This window comes from Rutidosis leptorrhynchoides, chromosome 8 (assembly GCF_046630445.1).
Source record: "Rutidosis leptorrhynchoides isolate AG116_Rl617_1_P2 chromosome 8, CSIRO_AGI_Rlap_v1, whole genome shotgun sequence".
NCBI classification, from domain to species: Eukaryota; Viridiplantae; Streptophyta; class Magnoliopsida; order Asterales; family Asteraceae; genus Rutidosis; species Rutidosis leptorrhynchoides.
In genome coordinates, this window is record NC_092340.1 from 143,408,572 (window position 1) to 143,428,182 (window position 19,611).

The 19,611-nt window shown below is 35.1% G+C and overlaps 1 non-coding gene across 1 annotated transcript; it reads left to right on the forward strand.

Annotated features, from left to right (window-relative positions):
* Positions 1-266: 266 nt before the first annotated feature.
* LOC139865330 (small nucleolar RNA R71) lies at positions 267-373 on the forward strand. Its single transcript, XR_011764857.1, has one exon. It is a non-coding gene; the product is annotated as a small nucleolar RNA R71 (small nucleolar RNA).
* The last annotated feature ends 19,238 nt before the right edge of the window (positions 374-19,611 follow it).

Genomic DNA, 19,611 nt, shown 5'->3' on the forward strand with positions numbered 1-19,611 from the left:
CTCTGAGTTGTTTGGCAAGAGACTCCATCTTGTCTGTGAGAGATTTGATTGCCTCTGTTTGATTATTAAGTGCGGAGAGTGGTGCAGATGATGAAGTTGTTTCACCACTGTTCCAATCATGGTGATGCATTGTCATGTTCTCGAGCAACTCCCATGCTTCGTCTGCGGTTTAGTTCATCAGATTTCCTTGAGCGGCTGCATCGATCGTCGTCCTAAGATTTACCGTAAGATCATTGTAGAAGGTACTGATTTGAGCTGACCTTTCTAACTTGTGATTAGGGCATTTCTTCAGCAGGGTTTTGAATCACTCCCATGCAGTGTAAAGTGATTCATCATAACTTTGTTTAAAGTTAATGATGTCATTCTTGAGTTTGGTTTGTTTAGAAGGAGGGAAATATTTGGTTAGGAATTTAGTAGCCATCTCCGTCTAAGACGTGATGGAATCTTTTTCCAGTCGTTCGAACCATGTCTGCGCATGATGAGTGAGAGAATAGGGGAACAAGTATAGCCGGACTATATCTTTTCCTATCCCTGGCTGTTTGTAGGAATTCGAAAGAGATATGAATTTATCAAGGTGAGAATTTGGATCATCATTCGGTAATCCATGGAATTGACAGCCATTTTGGATGAGCTGTATAATATGATGTTTTAACTCGAATGAGTGTCCTTGAATCTCTAGAAATCTGATCGGTCCTCCTTGACCTTCAATCGAGGGTTTAGTGTTTTCTGCTAAAGTAGCGCGTAACGCCATTTGTTTTCTGATTCATGCTTCCTTGCGTGCTTTAGAGATTATGGCGTATGGGTCAGGTACGAATAACAACGGCCCTGGTCTAGATCGGGTTTGGGTCATACACTGGGTATGCCTCTTTTTGTTGTTTTAAATTTTAAGTAGATAAACTAGGTTCCTAATTTAGTTTAAAGCAATCTAAGATTAATCTAAAGTAATCTAAGGTAATCTAAGGTAATCTTAATCTAAAGTAGTCTAAGGTATTCTAAGCTAAGGTATTCTAATTATCCTAATTATAGATATGTTTTTGGTTCTTGCTACTAATTCCATGGTATTTCGATAACAGAGCTTCGCACGAACTATTCAACAAACCAAGTGGCCAGGCCGACTACGGAGAGGCAGGATCATTTTGGTTCCAATATAATTGGAGACTATTCGGAAAATCCAACAAACAAGTCCGTGTATAATTGTCTTTTTTAGACACCACTTAAATGCTTGTGAATGAGTTTGATAGAGAGCAGTATTGTCTGATACCAGTTCCCCGGCAGCAGTACCAAAAACTAGGTTCCCTCTTGATATGGTCAAAATGGACGGTTTTATTTCGTGCGATGTCGTTAGGTCGCAACGCATCAGAGTCAGCCACCAAGAGGGAGGGTACTTGTTTTAAATTTATATTTAGCAGGGCCTAAATCGTACTACTCCTTATTATGAGTAAGGGATGTATGACCTAGAGTCGTATTTTTGAGATATCAGTAGAATCGAACCTATATCCAAAACTTAAGACAATTGTAAGGTGCATGAGTAGTGATTGATTTCCTAATTTTGGGTTTTCTAGATAAAGTAAAGTAAATACGAAAAAATTTGTAATTTAGATAAAGCTAAAACAAGTGCATGCTATGATTTCATCAGTTACTTTACCGGATTATGGAGTGCTGGCTCATGGTTAGGCAGTGACCTTGTATTTACTACACTAGTCCTAAACGCCCCTGTCATAAGACATGTCACTGGGTAATGTGATAGGCTTGAAGATTCTGAATATACAGCAACGTCCCTTACCCCCGACGCCCGTGCAGTCTGACTACAGGCATACTGTGACGACCCGAAAATTTCTGACCAAATTTAAACTTAATCTGTATATGATTCCGACACGATAAGCAAAGTCTATAATGTTGAGTTTCGAAAATTTGTAACTATGTTTATATATTCAATTACTCTTCGACTCTTCCCAACGATTCACGAACAATTATATTTAACTTAATGTGCATATATAATTATATATAAATATTAATTAAAGACGTTAACAAATTATTAGATGTATAACACTTTACATGAACGTATTTGTTTCGATATATGTTTAATATATTTATCGACGAAATTAAAAGATAATATCAAATGATTGAATTATCAGATACATTGTGTTATGATTAGGGGTCTCGGTTGTAAGGTCCACGTTGATTTAAGAAATCGTTTCTTTTTTAACGGTATTCAGAATAATTGGTAAAGTGATCTACATATGAACAAAGTGTCAAATATTGAGAATTAGACAAAAGTTAGTGGAAGTCTAAATTTCATAATAATCAATTGATTTAGTTTCAAATTTACGAAAACGTTTTTCTATATAATAGAATTTGATTATTTAAAATGTCTTTGATTTAATAACGTGAGTTGGAATATTGGTTGTTAAATATATAAATAACTTGTAACGTATATTTAAAACGTGTTTATGTATATTGAATATATATATATATATATATATATATATATATATATATATATATATATATATATATATATATATATATATATATATATATATATATATATATATATATATATATATATATATATATATATATGATTTCAAATTAATTAAGTAAACGATAGTAACAATTGGTTATTGATTCGATTGATATTTAGTCATGTTAATTAGAACGTTTGAGAAGTTAAAATAAATGTTGGTGAAATGTCCCGTTCTTATTGATTAAAAACGTTCCATATTAATTGATTTCGTTGCGAGGTTTTGACCTCTATATGAGATGTTTTTCAAAGACTGCATTCATTTTTAAAACAAACCATAACCTTTATTTCATAAATAAAGGTTTAAAAAGCTTTACGTAGATTATCAAATAATGATAATCTAAAATATCCTGTTTACACACGACCATTACATAATGGTTTACAATACAAATATGTTACATCGAAATCAGTTTCTTGAATGCAGTTTTTACACAATATCATACAAACATGGACTCCAAATCTTGTCCTTATTTTAGTATGCAACAGCGGAAGCTCTTAGTATTCACCTGAGAATAAACATGCTTTAAACGTCAACAAAAATGTTGGTGAGTTATAGGTTTAACCTATATAAATCAAATCGTAACAATAGATCACAAGATTTCATATTTCAATACACATCCCATACATAGAGATAAAAATCATTCATATGGTGAACACCTGGTAACCGACATTAACAAGATGCATATATAAGAATATCCCCATCATTCCGGGACACCCTTCGGATATGATATAAATTTCGAAGTACTAAAGCATCCGGTACATTGGATGGGGCTTGTTAGGCCCAATAGATCTATCTTTAGGATTCGCGTCAATTAGGGTGTCTGTTCCCTAATTCTTAGATTACCAGACTTAATAAAAAGGGGCATATTCGATTTCGATAATTCAACCATAGAATGTAGTTTCACGTACTTGTGTCTATTTTGTAAATCATTTATAAAACCTGCATGTATTCTCATCCCAAAAATATTAGATTTTAAAAGTGGGACTATAACTCACTTTCACAGATTTTTACTTCATCGGGAAGTAAGACTTGGCCACTAGTTGATTCACGAACCTATAACAATATATACATATATATCAAAGTATGTTCAAAATATATTTACAATACTTTTAATACATTCTGATATTTTAAGTTTATTAAGTCAGCTGTCCTCGTTAGTAACCTACAACTAGTTGTCCACAGTTAGATGTACAGAAATAAATCGATAAATATTATCTTGAATCAATCCACGACCCAGTGTATACATATCTCAGTATTGATCACAACTCAAACTATATATATTTTGGAATCAACCTCAACCTTGTATAGCTAACTCCAACATTCACATATAGAGTGTCTATGGTTGTTCCGTAATATATATAGATGTGTCGACATGATAGGTCGAAACATTGTATACGTGTCTATGGTATCTCAAGATTACATAATATACAATACAAGTTGATTAAGTTATGGTTGGAATAGATTTGTTACCAATTTTCACGTAGCTAAAATGAGAAAAATTATCCAATCTTGTTTTACCCATAACTTCTTCATTTTAAATCCGTTTTGAGTGAATCAAATTGCTATGGTTTCATATTGAACTCTATTTTATGAATCTAAATAGAAAAAGTATAGGTTTATAGTCGGAAAAATAAGTTACAAGTCATTTTTGTAAAGGTAGTCATTTCAGTCGAAAGAACGACGTCTAGATGACCATTTTAGAAAACATACTTCCACTTTGAGTTTAACCATGATTTTTGGATATAGTTTCATGTTCATAATAAAAATCATTTTCTCATAATAACAACTTTTAAATCAATGTTTATCATAGTTTTTAATTAACTAACCCAAAACAAACCGCGGTGTTACTACGACGGCGTAAATCCAGTTTTACGGTGTTTTTCGTGTTTCCAGGTTTTAAATTATTAAGTTAGCATATCATATAGATATAGAACATGTGTTTAGTTGATTTTAAAAGTCAAGTTAGAAGGATTAACTTTTATTTGCGAACAAGTTTAGAATTAACTAAACTATGTTCTAGTGATTACAAGTTTAAACCTTCGAATAAGATAGCTTTATATGTATGAATCGAATGATGTTATGAACATCATTACTACCTAAAGTTCCTTGGATAAACCTACTGGAAATAAGAAAAATGGTTCTAGCTTCAAAGGATCCTTGGATGGCTTTCAAGTTCTTGAAGCAGAATCATGACACGAAAACAATTTCAAGTAAGATTTCCACTCGAAATAAGATTGTTATAGTTATAGAAATTGAATTAAAGTTTGAATATGATTATTACCTTGTATTAGAAAGATAACCTACTGTAAGTAACAAAGGTTTCTTGATCTTGGATGGTTACTTGGAATGGATTTAGAAAACTTGGAAGTAAACTTGCAATCTTGGAAGTATTCTTGATTTTATGAAACTAGAACTTTTGGAATTTATGAAGAACACTTAGAACTTGAAGATAGAACTTGAGAGAGATCAATTAGATGAAGAAAATTGAAGAATGAAAGTGTTTGTAGGTGTTTTTGGTCGTTGGTGTATGGATTAGATATAAAGGATATGTAATTTTGTTTTCATGTAAATAAGTCATGAATGATTACTCATATTTTTGTAATTTTATGAGATATTTCATGCTAGTTGCCAAATGATGGTTCTCACATGTGTTAGGTGACTCACATGGGATACTAAGAGCTGATCATTGGAGTGTATATACCAATAGTACATACATCTAAAAGCTGTGTATTGTACGAGTACGAATACGGGTGCATACGAGTAGAATTGTTGATGAAACTGAACGAGGATGTAATTGTAAGCATTTTTGTTAAGTAGAAGTATTTTGATAAGTGTCTTGAAGTCTTTTAAAAGTGTATGAATACATATTAAAACACTACATGTATATACATTTTAACTGAGTCGTTAAGTCATCGTTAGTCGTTACATGTAAGTGTTGTTTTGAAACCTTTAGGTTAACGATCTTGTTAAATGTTGTTAACCCAATGTTTATAATATCAAATGAGATTTTAAATTATTATATTATCATGATATTATGATGTATGAATATCTCTTAATATGATATATATACATTAAATGTCGTTACAACGATAATCGTTACATATATGTCTCGTTTCAAAATCATTAAGTTAGTAGTCTTGTTTTTACATATGTAGTTCATTGTTAATATACTTAATGATATGTTTACTTATCATAATATCATGTTAACTATATATCTATCCATATATATGTCATCATATAGTTTTTACAAGTTTTAACGTTCGTGAATCACCGGTCAACTTGGGTGGTCAATTGTCTATATGAAACCTATTTCAATTAATCAAGTCTTAACAAGTTTGATTGCTTAACATGTTAGAAACACTTAATCATGTAAATAACAATTTCATTTAATATATATATAAACATGGAAAAGTTCGGGTCACTACAGTACCTACCCGTTAAATAAATTTCGTCCAGAAATTTTAAGCAGTTGGAGGTGTTGACGTATCTTCTGGAAATAAATGCGGGTATTTCTTCTTCATCTGATCTTCACGCTCCCAGGTGAACTCGGGTCCTCTACGAGCATTCCATCGAACCTTAACAATCGGTATCTTGTTTTGTTTAAGTCTCTTAACCTCACGATCCATTATTTCGACGGGTTCTTCAATGAATTGAAGTTTTTCATTGATTTGGATTTCGTCCAACGGAATAGTGAGATCTTCTTTAGCAAAACATTTCTTCAAATTTGAGAGGTGGAAAGTGTTATGTACAGCCGTGAGTTGTTGAGGTAGCTCCAGTTGGTAAGCTACTGGTCCGACACGATCTATAATCTTGAATGGTCCAATGTACCTTGGATTTAGTTTCCCCCGTTTACCAAATCGAACAACGCCTTTCCAAGGTGAAACCTTAAGCATGACCATTTCTCCAATTTCAAACTCTATATCTTTTCTTTTACTGTCCGCGTAGCTCTTTTGTCAACTCTGGGCGGTTTTCAATCTTTGTTGAATTTGGATGATTTTCTCAGTAGTTTCTTGTATTATCTCCGGACCCGTAATCTGTCTATCCCCCAATTCACTCCAACAAATCGGAGACCTGCACTTTCTACCATAAAGTGCTTCAAACGGCGCCATCTCAATGCTTGAATGGTAGCTATTGTTGTAGGAAAATTATGCTAACGGCAGATGTCGATCCCAACTATTTTTGAAATCAATAACACAAGCTCGTAGCATGTCTTCAAATGTTTGTATCGTCCTTTCGCTCTGCCCATCAGTTTGTGGATGATAGGCAGTACTCATGTCTAGACGAGTTCCTAATGCTTGCTGTAATGTCTGCCAGAATCTTGAAATAAATCTGCCATCCCTATCAGAGATAATAGAGATTGGTATTCCATGTCTGGAGACGACTTCCTTCAAATACAGTCGTGCTAACATCTCCATCTTGTTATCTTCTCTTATTGACAGGAAGTGTGCTGACTTGGTGAGACGATCAACTATTACCCAAATAGTATCAAAACCACTTGCAGTCCTTGGCAATTTAGTGATGAAATCCATGGTAATGTTTTCCCATTTCCATTCCGGGATTTCGGGTTGTTGAAGTAGACCTGATGGTTTCTGATGCTCAGCTTTGACCTTAGAACATGTCAAACATTCTCCTACGTATTTAGCAACATCGGCTTTCATACCCGGCCACCAAAAATGTTTCTTGAGATCCTTGTACATCTTCCCCGTTCCAGGATGTATTGAGTATCTGGTTTTATGAGCTTCTCTAAGTACCATTTCTCTCATATCTCCAAATTTTGGTACCCAAATCCTTTCAGCCCTATACCGGGTTCCGTCTTCCTGAATATTAAGATGCTTCTCCGATCCTTTGAGTATTTCATCCTTTAAATTTCTCTCTTTTAAAACTCCTTGTTGCGCCTCCTTTATTTGAGTAGTAAGGTTATTATGAATCATTATATTCATAGATTTTACTCGAATGGGTTCTCTGTCCTTCCTGCTCAAGGCGTCGGCTACCACATTTGCCTTCCCCGGGTGGTAACGAATCTCAAAGTCATAATCATTCAACAATTCAATCCACCTACGCTGCCTCATATTCAGTTATTTCTGATTAAATAAGTGTTGAAGACTTTTGTGGTCGATATATATAACACTTTTGACCCCATATAAGTAGTGCCTCCAAGTCTTTAATGCAAAAACAACCGTGCATAATTCCAAATCATGCGTCGTATAATTTTGTTCGTGAATCTTCAATTGTCTAGACGCATAAGCAATCACCTTCGTTCGTTGCATTAATACACAACCGAGACCTTGCTTTGATGCGTCACAATAACTCACAAAATCATCATTCCCTTCAGGAAATGACAATATAGGTGCCGTAGTTAGCTTTTTCTTCAATAACTGAAACGCTTTCTCTTGTTCATCCTTCCATTCAAATTTCTTCCCTTTATGCGTTAATGCAGTCAAGGGTTTTGCTATTCTGGAAAAGTCTTGGATGAACCTTCTGTAGTAACCAGCTAGTCCTAAAAACCGGTGTATGTGTTTCGGAGTTTTCGGGGTTTCCCACTTTTCAACGGTTTCAATCTTTGCTGGATCCACCTGAATACCTTCTTTGTTCACTATGTGACCGAGGAATTGAACTTCTTCCAACCAAAATGCACACTTTGAAAACTTAGCGTAAAGTTTTTCTTTCCTCAATACTTCTAGCACTTTTCTCAAATGTTATTCGTGCTCTTGATCATTCTTTGAGTAAATAAGTATGTCATCGATGAAAACAATGACAAACTTGTCAAGATATGGCCCACACACTCGGTTTATAAGGTCCATGAACACAGCTGGTGCGTTAGTCAATCCAAACGGCATAACCATAAACTCGTAATGACCATAACGCGTCCTAAAAGCAGTTTTTGGAATATCATCCTCCTTTACTCGCATTTGATGATATCCAGAATGTAAATCGATCTTCGAATAAACCGACGAGCCTTGTAGTTGATCAAATAAGTCGTCAATTCTCGGCAGTGGATAACGGTTTTTGATGGTAAGTTTGTTCAACTCTCTGTAGTCAATACACAACCTAAATGTACCATCCTTCTTCTTGACAAACAAAACAGGAGCTCCCCATGGTGATGTGCTTGGTCGAATGAAACCACGTTCTAATAGTTCTTGCAGTTGGCTTTGCAGTTCTTTCATCTCGCTGGGTGCGAGTCTATAAGGAGCACGAGCTATTGGTGTAGCTCCTGGTACAAGATCTATTTGAAATTCAACAGATCGATGTGGAGGTAGTCCCGGTAATTCTTTCGGAAATACATCGGGAAATTCTTTTGCGACGGGAACATCATTGATGCTCTTTTCTTCAGTTTGTACTTTCTCGACGTGTGCTAGAACAGCATAGCAACCTTTTATTATTAGTTTTTGTGCCTTCAAATTACTAATAAGATGTAGCTTCATGTTGCCCTTTTCTCCGTACACCATTAAGGGTTCTCCTTCTTCTCGTACAATGCGAATTGCATTTTTATAACATACGATCTCTGCTTTCACCTTCTTCAGCCAGTCCATGCCAACTATTACATCAAAAATCCCTAACTCTACTGGTATCAAATCAATCTTAAATATTTCGCTACCCAGTTTAATTTCTCGATTCCAGCATATATTATCTGCTAAAATTAATTTACCGTTTGCTAATTCGAGTAAAAATTTACTATCCAACGGCGTCAATGGACAACTTAATTTAGCACAAAAATCTCTACTCATATAGCTTCTATCCGCACCCGAATCAAATAAAACGTAAGCAGATTTATTGTCAATAAGAAACGTACCCGTAACAAGCTCCGGGTCTTCCTGTACCTCTGCCGCATTAATATTGAAAACTCTTCCGCGGCCTTGTCCATTCGTGTTCTCCTGGTTCGGGCAATTTCTAATAATATGGCCCGGTTTTCCACATTTATAACAAACTACATTGGCATAACTTGCTCCGACGCTACTTGCTCCACCATTACTCGTTCTGACACCATTTGTTCCTTTCGTTCTATTAACCCCTAGTCCGTAGACCTCACACTTCGCCGCGCTATGACCATTTCTTTTACACTTGTTGCAAAATTTGGTGCAGAACCCCGAGTGATACTTTTTACACCTTTGGCATAGCTGCTTCTGATTGTTGTTGTTGTTGCGGTTGTTATTGTTGTTGGGATGATTGTTGTAGTTGCTGCTGTTGTTGTTGTTGTTGTTGGGCCATTTGTTGTAGTTGCGATTGATGTTGCGATTGTTGGGATAATTGTTGCGATTATTGTTGTAATTGCTGTTGTTGTTGTATTGGTGATTCTTATCACCGTTTTCCTCCCACTTTCTTTTGACTTGCTTCACATTGGCCTCTTCAGCCGTCTGTTCTTTAATTCTTTCCTCAATCTGGTTCACTAGTTTGTGAGCCATTCTACATGCCTGTTGTATGGAGGCGGGCTCGTGTAAACTTATATCTTCTTGAATTCTTTCCGATAATCCTTTCACAAATGCGTCGATCTTCTCTTCCTCATCTTCGAACGCTCCCGGACACAATAGGCACAATTCTGTCAATGGTCTTTCGTACGTGGTAATATCAAATCCTTGGGTTCGTAACCCTCTAAGTTCTGTCTTGAGCTTATTGACCTCGGTTCTGGGACGGTACTTCTCGTTCATCAAGTGCTTGAATGCTGACCACTGTAGTGCGTACGCATCATCTTGTCCTACTTGCTCTAGATAAGTATTCCACCATGTTAACGCAGAACCTGTGAAGGTATGCGTAGCGTACTTCACTTTGTCCTCTTCAGTACACTTACTTATGGCAAACACCGATTCGACCTTCTCGGTCCACCGTTTCAATCCAATCGGTCCTTCGGTTCCATCAAATTCCAAAGGTTTGCAGGCAGTGAATTCTTTGTAGGTGCATCCTACACGATTTCCTGTACTGCTAGATCCAAGGTTATTGTTGGTATGTAGCGCAGCCTGTACTGCGGCTATGTTTGAAGCTAGAAAAGTACGGAATTCTTCTTCATTCATATTCATGGTGTGTCAAGTAGTCGGTGCCATTTCCTTCAAAATAGTCAAATGGAACAAGTTAATCATACAGAATATTAAGAGTAGTTAATAGTATTTCGTAGAATAATATGAACTCATTTATAAAAGCTTTTTCTTCATATTAGCGTTTTATAAGTTTAAATTCGGGTAGTACCTACCCGTTAAGTTCATACTTAGTAGCTAATATACAATTCAACTACTACAATTCTCTATGAAAAACTGATTATAATAATATTTCGCGTTCACACTTTTATACAATATTTTACAAACTTACAATACCGCTTATTTTACATAAAGCATGAAATATAGCACACAATAACTTTGATACAAGATAGTTGTGAAGATAATTCTAGCTAGTACACAAGTCATTCAGCAAAGGCAATAAAGACACGTAATTCATACGTCCAGAAATAAGTCATGCATTCTGGTTTTACTAGGACTACTTCCCATCCTTGGTCTTGTGGAACATAACCGTTATGGCCGTTGATAAGATAGCGTGTTGTAACGTCGTCAAAGGGACGAGGGTTACGTAATGACCAACAGTCTCGTAATAACCTAAAAACCTCATTTCTTACCCCAATTACCGACTCCGTCACTTGTGGGAACGTTTTGTTTAATAGTTGTAGCCCGATGTTCTTTTTCTCACTTTGGTGAGAAGCGAACATTACTAACCCGTAAGCATAGCATGCTTCTTTATGTTGCATGTTAGCCGCTTTTTTATAAATCATGAAGTCCTATATTCGGATACATTGAGTCAAAATAATTTCTTAACCCGTTACGTAAAATAGCATTTGGGTTCCCCGCAATATATGCGTCAAAGTAAACACATCGTAACTTATGGGTTTCCCAATGTGATATCCTCCATCTTTCAAACGAAAGTCTCTTATAAACCAAGACATTCTTGGAACGTTCTTCGAATGTCTTACAAACTGTTTTCGCCGTAAATAGTTGTGCTGGAGAATTCTGAACGACTCTAGACAAGATTTCATCAATCATGTCTCCGGATAGGTCTCTTAAAATATTTGGTTGTCTATCCATTTTGTGTTTTTATACTGTAAAATAGACAAGAGTTAGATTCATAAAAAAAATACTTATTAATACAAGCAATTTTTACATATATCATAAAGCATAAGCACACTATATTACATATTTTACACCACACGAATACAACTATCTTATTCCGACTCACTCATTTCTTCTTCTTCGATTTTGGTTCGGTTTGCCAAGTTTCTTGGGATATATGATGTTCCCCTAATACGAGCTGTCGTTTTCCACAACGGTTTAGAAAAACCTGGTGGTTTAGAGGTTCCCGGGTCATTGTTACAACTTAAGGGCTTCGGGGGTTGACGATACATATAAAGTTCATCGGGGTTGGAATTAGATTTCTCTATTTTTATGCCCTTTCTCTTATTATTTTTTTTTACCTTTTTAAATTCAGTTGGGGTAATTTCTATAACATCATCGGAATTCTCGTCGGAATCCGATTCATCGGAGAATTGGTAATCCTCTCAATATTTTGCTTCCTTGGCGGAAACACCATTGACCATAATTAACCTTGATCGGTTGGTTGAGGATTTTCTTTTACTTAACCATTTTATTATTTCCCCCACTGGTTCTATTTCCTCCTCCGGTTCCTCCTCTTCCGGTTCTGATTCTTCTTCCGGTTTTGATTCTTCTTCCGGTTCTTCTTCGGGAACTTGTGAATCAGTCCAATATATATTCGACTCTTCGTTATTATTAGGTGAGTCAATGGGATTTGTGCTAGAGGTAGACATCTATCACACAATATCAAACATGTTAAGAGATTAATATATCACATAATATATACATGTTAATAATATATAGTTTCCAACAAAAATGTTAAGCAATTATTTTTAAAGAAAACACGGTCGAAGTCCAGACTCACTAATGCATCCTAACAAACTCGATAAAATACACTAATGCAAATTTCCTGGTTCTCTAAGACCAACGCTCGGATACCAACTGAAATGTCCCGTTCTTATTGATTAAAAACGTTCCATATTAATTGATTTCGTTGCGAGGTTTTGACCTCTATATGAGACGTTTTTCAAAAACTGCATTCATTTTTAAAACAAACCATAACCTTTATTTCATAAATAAAGGTTTACAAAGCTTTACGTAGAATATCAAATAATGATAATCTAAAATATCCTGTTTACACACGACCATTACATAATGGTTTACAATACAAATATGTTACATCGAAATCAGTTTCTTGAATGCAGTTTTTACACAATATCATACAAACATGGACTCCAAATCTTATCCTTATTTTAGTATGCAACAGCAGAAGCTCTTAGTATTCACCTGAGAATAAACATGCTTTAAACGTCAACAAAAATGTTGATGAGTTATAGGTTTAACCTATATATATCAAATCGTAACAATAGACCACAAGATTTCATATTTCAATACACATTCCAAACATAGAGATAAAAATCATTCATATGGTGAACACCTGGTAACCGACATTAACAAGATGCATATATAAGAATATCCCCATCATTCCGGGACACCCTTCGGATATGATATAAATTTCGAAGTACTAAAGCATCCGGTACTTTGGATGGGGCTTGTTAGGCCCAATAGATCTATCTTTAGGATTCGCGTCAATTAGGGTGTCTGTTCCCTAATTCTTAGATTACCAGACTTAATAAAAAGGGGCATATTCGATTTTAATAATTCAACCATAGAATGTAGTTTCACGTACTTGTGTGTATTTTGTAAATCATTTATAAAACCTGCATGTATTCTCATCCCAAAAATATTAGATTTTAAAGGTGGGACTATAACTCACTTTCACAGATTTTTACTTCGTCGGGAAGTAAGACTTGGCCACTAGTTGATTCACGAACCTATAACAATATATACATATATATCAAAGTATGTTCAAAATATATTTACAATACTTTTAATACATTCTGATATTTTAAGTTTATTAAGTCAGCTGTCCTCGTTAGTAACCTACAACTTGTTGTCCACAGTTAGATGTACAGAAATAAATCGATAAATATTATCTTGAATCAATCCACGACCCAGTGTATACGTATCTCATTATTGATCACAACTCAAACTATATATATTTTGGAATCAACCTCAACCCTGTATAGCTAACTCCAACATTCACATATAGAGTGTCTATGGTTGTTCCGAAATATATATAGATGTGTCGACATGATAGGTCGAAACATTTTATACGTGTCTATGGTATCTCAAGATTATATAATATACAATACAAGTTGATTAAGTTATGGTTGGAATAGATTTGTTACCAATTTTCACGTAGCTAAAATGAGAAAAATTATCCAATCTTGTTTTACCCATAACTTCTTCATTTTAAATCCGTTTTGAGTGAATCAAATTGATATGGTTTCATATTGAACTCTATTTTATGAATCTAAATAGAAAAAGTATAGGTTTATTGCCAGAAAAATAAGTTACAAGTCGTTTTTGTAAAGGTAGTCATTTTAGTCGAAAGAACGACGTCTAGATGACCATTTTAGAAAACATACTTCCACTTTGGGTTTAACCATAATTTTTGGATATAGTTTCATGTTCATAATAAAAATCATTTTCCCAGAATAATAACTTTTAAATCGAAGTTTATCATAGTTTTTAATTAACTAACCCAAAACAGCCCGCGGTGTTACTACGACGGCGTAAATCCGATTTTACGGTTTTTTTCGTGTTTCCAGCTTTTAAATCATTAAGTTAGCATATCATATAGATATAGAACATGTCTTTAGTTGATTTTGAAAGTCAAGTTAGAAGGATTAACTTTTATTTGTGAACAAGTTTAGAATTAACTAAATTATGTTATAGTGATTACAAGTTTAAACCTTTGAATAAGATAGCTTTATATGTATGAATCGAATGATGTTATGAACATCATTACTACCTAAAGTTCCTTGGATAAACCTACTGGAAATGAGAAAAATAGATCTAGCTTCAAAGGATCCTTGGATGGCTTGAAAGTTCTTGAAGCAGAATCATGACACGAAAACAATTTCAAGTAAAATTTCCACTCGAAATAAGATTGTTATAGTTATAGAAATTGAATTAAAGTTTGAATATGATTATTACCTTGTATTAGAAATATAACCTACTGTAAGTAACAAAGGTTTCTTGATCTTGGATGATTACTTGGAATGGATTTAGAAAACTTGGAAGTAAACTTGCAATCTTGGAAGTATTCTTGATTTTATGAAACTAGAACTTTTGGAATTTATGAAGAACACTTAGAACTTGAAGATAGAACTTGAGAGAGATCAATTAGATGAAGAAAATTGAAGAATGAAAGTGTTTGTAGGTGTTTTTGGTCGTTGGTGTATGGATTAGATATAAAGATATGTAATTATGTTTTCATGTAAATAAGTCATGAATGATTACTCATATTTTTGTAATTTTATGAGATATTTCATGCTAGTTGCCAAATGATGGTTCCCACATGTGTTAGGTGACTCACATGGGCTGCTAAGAGCTGATCATTGGAGTGTATATACTAATAGTACATACATCTAAAAGTTGTGTATTGTACGAGTACGAATACGGGTGCATACGAGTAGAATTGTTGATGAAACTGAACGAGGATGTAATGGTAAGCATTTTTGTTAAGTAGAAGTATTTTGATAAGTGTCTTGAAGTCTTTCAAAAGTGTATAAATACATATTAAAACACTACATGTATATACATTTTAACTGAGTCGTTAAGTCATCGTTAGTCGTTACATGTAAATGTTGTTTTGAAACCTTTAGGTTAACGATCTTGTTGAATGTTGTTAACCCATTGTTTATTATAACAAATTAGATGTTAAATTGTTATATTATCATGATATTATGATATATAATATATCTTAGTATGATGTATATACAGTTAAATGTCGTTACAACGATAATCGTTACATATATGTCTCGTTTCGAAATCATTAAGTTAATAGTCTTATTTTTACATATGTATTTCATTGTTAATACACTTAATAATATATTTACTTATTATTTAACATAATTAACCAAGTGTATCAATATCTTAATATGATTCATATGTACCTAGTAAGACGTTGTTATAACGATAATCGTTATATATATCGTTTTCGAGTTTCTTAAATTAATAGTCTCATTTTTATGTATATAACTCATTGTTAAAATACCTAATGAGATACATACTTATAATAAAATCATGTTAACTATATATATAACCATTTATATGTCATCGTATAGTTTTTACAAGTTTTAACGTTCGTGAATCACCGGTCAACTTGGGTGGTCAATTGTCTATATGAAACCTATTTCAATTAATCAAGTCTTAACAAGTTTGATTGCTTAACATGTTGGAAACACTTAATCATGTAAATAAAAATTTCATTTAATATATATATATATATATATATATATATAAACATGGAAATGTTCGGGTCACTACATTACCTACCCGTTAAATAAATTTCGTCCCGAAATTTTAAGCAGTTAGAGGTGTTGACGTATCTTCTGGAAATAAATGCGGGTATTTCTTCTTCATTTGATCTTCTCGTTCCCAGGTGAACTCGGGTCCTCTACGAGCATTCCATCGAACCTTAACAATTGGTATCTTGTTTTGTTTAAGTCTCTTAACCTCACGATCCATTATTTCGACGGGTTCTTCAATGAATTGAAGTTTTTCATTGATTTGGATTTCGTCCAACGGAATAGTGAGATCTTCTTTAGCAAAACATTTCTTCAAATTCGAGATGTGGAAAGTGTTATGTACAGCCGCGAGTTGTTGAGGTAACTCAAGTCGGTAAGCTACTGGTCCGACACGATCAATAATATTGAATGGTCCAATATACCTTGGATTTAATTTCCCTCGTTTGCCAAATCGAACAACGCCTTTCCAAGGTGCAACTTTAAGCATGACCATCTCTCCAATTTCAAATTCTATATCTTTTCTTTTAATGTCAGCGTAGCTCTTTTGTCTACTTTGGGCGGTTTTCAACCGTTGTTGAATTTGGATGATCTTCTCGGTAGTTTCTTGTATTATCTCCGGACCCGTAATCTATCTATCCCCCACTTCACTCCAACAAATCGGAGACCTACACTTTCTACCATAAAGTGCTTCAAACGATGCCATCTCAATGCTTGAATGGTAGCTGTTGTTGTAGGAAAATTCTGCTAACGGTAGATGTCGATCCCAACTGTTTCCAAAATCAATAACACAAGCTCGTAGCATGTCTTCAAGTGTTTGTATCGTCCTTTCGCTCTGTCCATCAGTTTGTGGATGATAGGCAGTACTCATGTCTAGACGAGTTCCCAATGCTTGCTGTAATGTCTGCCAGAATCTTAAAATAAATCTGCCATCCCTATCAGAGACAATAGAGATTGGTATTCCATGTCTGGAGACGACTTCCTTCAAATACAGTCGTGCTAACTTCTCCATCTTGTCATCTTCTCTTATTAGCAGGAAGTGTGCTGATTTGGTGAGACGATCAACTATTACCCAAATAGTATCATAACCACTTGCAGTCCTTGGCAATTTAGTAATGAAATCCATGGTAATGTTTTCCCATTTCCATTCCGGGATTTCAGGTTGTTGTAGTAGACCTGATGGTTTCTGATGTTCAGCTTTGACCTTAGAACACGTCAAACATTCTCCTACATATTTAGCAATATTGGCTTTCATACCTGGCCACCAAAAATGTTTCTTAAGATCCTTGTACATCTTCCCCGTTCCAGGATGTATTGAGTATCTGGTTTTATGAGCTTCTCTAAGTACCATTTCTCTCATATCTCCAAATTTTGGTACCCAAATTCTTTCAGCCCTATACCGGGTTCCATCTTCCCGAATATTAAGATGCTTCTCCGATCCTTTGGGTATTTCATTCTTTAAATTTCCCTCTTTTAAAACTCCTTGTTGCGCCTCCTTTATTTGAGTAGTAAGGTTAGTGTGAATCATTATATTCATAGATTTTACTCGAATGGGTTCTCTGTCCTTCCTGCTCAAGGCGTCGGCTACCACATTTGCCTTCCCCGGGTGGTAACGAATCTCAAAGTCGTAATCATTCAACAATTCAATCCACCTACGCTGCCTCATATTCAGTTGTTTTTGATTAAATATGTGTTGAAGACTTTTATGGTCGGTATATATAATACTTTTGACCCCATATAAGTAGTGCCTCCAAGTCTTTAATGCAAAAACAACCGCTCCTAATTCCAAATCATGCGTCGTATAATTTTGTTCGTGAATCTTCAATTGTCTAGACGCATAAGCAATTACTTTTGTTCGTTGCATTAATACACAACCGAGACCTTGCTTTGAGGCGTCACAATATATCACAAAATCATCATTCCCTTCAGGTAATGACAATATAGGTGCCGTAGTTAACTTTTTCTTCAATAACTAAAACGCTTTCTCTTGTTCATCCTTCCATTCAAATTTCTTCCCTTTATGCGTTAATGCAGTCAAGGGTTTTGCTATTCTGGAAAAGTCTTGGATGAACCTTCTGTAGTAACCATCTAGTCCTAAAAACTGGCGTATGTGTTTCGGAGTTTTCGGGGTTTCCCACTTTTCAACAGTTTCTATCTTTGCCGGATCCACCTTAATACCCTCTTTGTTCACTATGTGACCGAGGAATTGAACTTCTTCCAACCAAAATGCACACTTTGAAAACTTAGCGTACAATTCTTCCTTTCTCAATACTTCTAACACCTTTCTCAAATGTTCACCGTGTTCTTGGTCATTCTTTGAGTAAATAAGTATGTCATCAATGAAAACAATGACAAACTTGTCAAGGTATGGTCCACACACTCGGTTCATAAGGTCCATGAACACAGCTGGTGCATTAGTTAAACCAAACGGCATGACCATAAACTCGTAATGACCGTAACGTGTTCTGAAAGCAGTCTTTGGAATATCATCTTCTTTCACCCGCATTTGATGATACCCGGAACGTAAGTCAATCTTTGAATAAACAGGCGAGCCTTGTAGTTGATCAAATAAGTTGTCGATTCTCTATAGTGGTTAGCGGTTCTTGATGGTAAGTTTGTTCAACTCTCAGTAGTCGATACACAACCTGAATGTACCATCTTTCTTCTTGACAAACAAAACAGGAGCTCCCCACGGTGATGTGCTTGGTCGAATGAAACCACGCTCTAAAAGTTCTTGTAATTGGCTTTGCAGTTCTTTCATCTCACTGGGTGCGAGTCTATAAGGAGAACGAGCTATTGGTGCAGCTCCTAGTACAAGATCTATTTGAAATTCAACGAATCGATGTGGGGGTAATCTCGATAATTCTTTCGGAAATACATCGGGAAATTCTTTTGCGACGGGAACATCATTGATGCTCTTTTCTTCAGTTTGTACTTTCTCGACGTGTGCAAGAACAGCATAGCAACCTTTTCTTATTAGTTTTTGTGCCTTCAAATTACTAATAAGATGTAGCTTCGTGTTGCCCTTTTCTCCGTACACCATTAAGGGTTCTCCTTCTTCTCGTACAATGCAAATTGCATTTTTATAACATACGATCTCTGCTTTCACCTTCTTCAGCCAGTCCATGCCAACTATTACATCAAAACTCCCTAACTCTACTGGTATCAAATCAATCTTAAATATTTCGCTACCCAGATTAATTTCTCGATTCCGGCATATATTATCTGCTGAAATTAATTTACCGTTTGCTAATTCGAGTAAAAATTTACTATCTGACGGTGTCAATGGACAACTTAATTTAGCACAAAAATCTCTAATCATATAGCTTCTATCCGCACCCGAATCAAATAAAACGTAAGCAGATTTATTGTCAATAAGAAACGTACCCGTAACAAGCTCCGGGTCTTCATGTGCCTCTGCCGCATTAATATTGAAAACTCTTCCGCGGCCTTGTCCATTCGTGTTCTACTGGTTCGGGCAATTTCTAATAATGTGGCCCGGTTTTCCACATTTATAACAAACTACATTGGCAAAACTTGCTCCGACACTACTTGCTCCGCCATTACTCGTTCCGACACCATTTGTTCCTTTCTTTCTGTTAACCCCTGGTCCGTAGACCTCACACTTCGCCGCGCTATGACCATTTC